The sequence below is a fragment of the Galendromus occidentalis genome, unplaced genomic scaffold (assembly GCF_000255335.2).
Source record: "Galendromus occidentalis unplaced genomic scaffold, Mocc_1.1 scf7180000077511, whole genome shotgun sequence".
NCBI classification, from domain to species: domain Eukaryota; kingdom Metazoa; phylum Arthropoda; class Arachnida; order Mesostigmata; family Phytoseiidae; genus Galendromus; species Galendromus occidentalis.
Window position 1 is genome coordinate 1 of NW_003805499.1, and position 3,769 is coordinate 3,769.

General features: G+C 48.4%; 1 non-coding gene across 1 annotated transcript; it reads right to left on the reverse strand.

The window, feature by feature from the left end:
• Positions 1-106: 106 nt before the first annotated feature.
• Positions 107-1,897, reverse strand: LOC114828414 (small subunit ribosomal RNA). The gene has a single exon (XR_003777128.1). It is a non-coding gene; the product is annotated as a small subunit ribosomal RNA (ribosomal RNA).
• Between the last annotated feature and the right edge of the window lie 1,872 nt (positions 1,898-3,769).

A 3,769-nucleotide genomic window follows, 5' to 3' on the forward strand; every position in this document is an offset into this window, starting at 1 on the left:
TCTCACACACCACATCTCTCCTGGAAAGCGGGAGTAATGCGTGTGTGATAGAGCATCTTACGGGTACCGTTGAACTCTGTCACAGAGCAACGGATTTTGATATCAGTAATGATCCTTCCGCAGGTTCACCTACGGAAACCTTGTTACGACTTTTACTTCCTCTAAATGATCAAGTTTGATCTTCATTGCAAACATTGCACATACAGAGTACGTGCACATCTACTCAGATGATCTCACTAAACCATTCAATCGGTAGTAGCGACGGGCGGTGTGTACAAAGGGCAGGGACGTAATCAGTACTAGCTGATGACTAGCACTTACTGGGAATTCCTCGTTCAAGGGGCACAATTGCAATCCCCTATCCCCATTAAGAAAAACATTCAAAGATTACTAACCTTATTAAAGGCTAGAGAACTCATTTTGTCTCTCAATGTAGCGCGCGTGCGGCCCCGAACATCTAAGGGCATCACAGACCTGTTATTGCTCTGTTTCAAAGCGTTAAACACGCTTGATCCCATTAAGAAACACCACAGAAGACGAGATTCTGTGTGTTATTTAATAGGCTAGAGTCTCGTTCGTTATCGGAATTAACCAGACAAATCACTCCACCAACTAAGAACGGCCATGCACCACCATCCACCAATCAAGAAAGAGCTATCAATCTGTCAATCCTTCTAGTGTCAGGACCAGGTAAGTTTTCCCGTGTTGAGTCAAATTAAGCCGCAGGCTCCACTCCTGGTGGTGCCCTTCCGTCAATTCCTTTAAGTTTCAGCTTTGCAACCATACTTCCCCCATAACCCTACTTTGGTTTCCCGTGGCCTCTCACTCAGTCATATAAAGAACATGAGCAAATTGCTAGTTGGCATAGTTTATGGTTAGAACTAGGGCGGTATCTGATCGCCTTCGAACCTCTAACTTTCGTTCTTGATCAATGAAAACATTCTTGGCAAATGCTTTCGCAGTAGTTCGTCTTGCTGTGGTCTAAGAATTTCACCTCTCTCACAACAATACGAATGCCCCCAACAGTTCCTTTCAATCATTTTATCGTTCAAAAACCAACAAATAGAACAACAACATATTCCATCATTCCATGCATTTATATCCAAGTAACACACTTGCTTTAAGCACTCTAATTTAATCAAAGTGATTTTTGATGACTCTTGTAAGCCGGACAGTGAAGTCGGCGAAAACAGTCATCCATATTTCCTCCCAGTCATACGGAAGCACCCATTGGATGCTAGTTGTAAGCCAGGGGAACTTTTCAAACTACGAGCTTTTTAGACGCAACAATTTTAATATACGCTATTGGAGCTGGAATTACCGCGGCTGCTGGCACCAGACTTGCCCTCCAATAGTTCCTCGTTAAAGGATTTAGAATGTACTCATTCCAATTACGAAGCCTCATTTGAGTCCCGCATTGTTATTTTTTGTCACTACCTCCCCGTGCCGGGATTGGGTAATTTGCGCGCCTGCTGCCTTCCTTAGATGTGGTAGCCGTTTCTCAGGCTCCCTCTCCGGAATCGAACCCTAATCCCCGTTACCCGTTACAACCATGGTAAACATATAATATACCATCGACAGTTGATAGAGCAGATACTTTGAAGGAATAGCACCGGCCTGAGGCCGTAATGCTCGGCAAAGTTATTCAGAGTCGCCACCTGCAGCCCCCGAGAGGGCATGGTTTGCACTAATAAAAGCACATCCAACCGAAGTTGAACGTATTTGCATGTATTAGCTCTAGAATTACCACAGTTATCCAATTAACAAAACACATCCCATGAAATTATAACTGATTTAATGAGCCATTCGCGGTTTCACCATTCTTGGGTCTGAACTTATACATGCATGGCTTAATCTTTAAGACAAGCATATGATTACTGGCAGGATCAACCAGTTTTACCAAGGAAAAAGCAGTGAACGCGATAGACAGCAGGCGTACCAGCTGCTACCGTGTTCGCTCTTCCTATCGCCGGCACTGCGGCGTCGCCAACCATGTTATCCACACGGCTTCTGCTGAATGTATCGGGCTGCGAGCTCGTCTCACGACATTGCTACGCTCGATATTCGTCACACGTTGGTAACGTCTCCACAATGCCAAAAATTTCGTCTCCGGTAAGGAAGCATAGTCTCTGTACAGCCTGCCACTAGCTCATTGCTTGCGAGCACCGTTCGACAAATGCGAACGCCCACCAAGTAAAACTTGCTCGTCCATGCTCACAGAGATCTTCTGTGAGCTGGACTGGTAAATATACTAGGTAAGAAAATTGTTGCCTCTTTGCCAAGCGGCAGCTCATTCGCGCAGCAAACACTCATTGGAGAAGGGACCGTCTTTTTTCTCTCCGTTACGTCACGGTCCCTCGATACCATTCGCTGGACAAGGCCCTTGACACCGCCTTCTACCCTTACCGTGAGCAGAGCGGGGCCCCGAGCTTCCCTCTCCGGCTCACAACACAGCGGAACGGTGCCCGCTCCACAGTCCGGCCGGAGGCTGTGCTCACAGTCTGTATCTTCTTCACTGCTCACAGCCAGCCCTCCGGGCACCCTCTCTAATCCGCCGGCCAGCGAACAAGACGACGTGCGACAACAGACGCTTCGAGCTGACCCAGCTGCTCTGGGCGAAACAAACAGCCCCGCGCGGAATCGCCGTGAAGTTCGGCAATCGATCAAGCTTTGTCGAGTTGGTGACTTCGAATCGATCGAATCGACCAAAATCCGCGGTCGAGGGGAACAATCATCGTGAAGTTCCTTCCATGAAGTGCTCTAGGGAAAGACGAGAAGAGTCGCTTCCCCGGGATTCTCTTTCGGAATGTTCGCCGTGTGTCGGTGAGTTACATAGGTAACGCCGGCCAGCGGTCTTGATTCCAGGATGTATCAGGCCGTCAGGTCCGGGTTACTCTTCTGCTCAAAAGTCAACTTGACAGCCGGCACTTCGAACTCAAACTGGTGGTCAGATCAGAATGCAGGGTTAGGCTTAGCTTGGATGTCGCTCGTCGGCAGCTTCCGATCAGACGGAATTGCTGCCCTCTAGAATCACCTAATCCCGTGACGGGCTCAGTGGACCATTCTCTCCACGGAGATTCCCGGAAGCGTATCTGCGTATATCAGCTCTAGAATTACCACGGAACCCCCGGAGGCTAAGCGGCTCGCATCGGAATGAGCGGGACCCTTCAAGGCTCGAAACCCGCGGGGGGCCTGCGCGTGAGCACCAAAGGATCAAGACGGGGCCGGAGCTTTTACGGCTTTCCATATTTCTCACTGCTATAATACAACCTATTCAAAAACCTTGCTGTTTCCGGAGGATCCCTCGATCGGTTCGCAATCTTTTTGTCCATCGTCCGGGATCAATACCGTGAGCAAACGAAGTCAAAGTGGGTTCTCACCAGATACGAGTCGCATACCGACCCCCATTCTGTTGATATAATGATATCGAATTCGAAAATTTACGTCTCTTGTCTCTTACAGGGGGTGCTTGATGTGCGGGAGCGATGGATATCAGGCTTACCTCGACATCTCCTAGACTCGGGTTTTTGGAACAAAACACGTTCTGAGAATGGCGAAGATTCGATCCGCTCGTTCGACACGCAGAAAACTTCTCTGAAGACTCCGCTACCGAGGTCATGATACACAGCAGAGCCAAAGTCCAGGTCTGAGTCCAGAGAGTCTGAAACGCTGATGAGTTTTAACGAGAGCGTCGAGGCTCCTCGGAGAATTCCGGATCATAATCTGATGCCTGAATCGATTGAATAAATGAATAAGGACGACGGCTCGC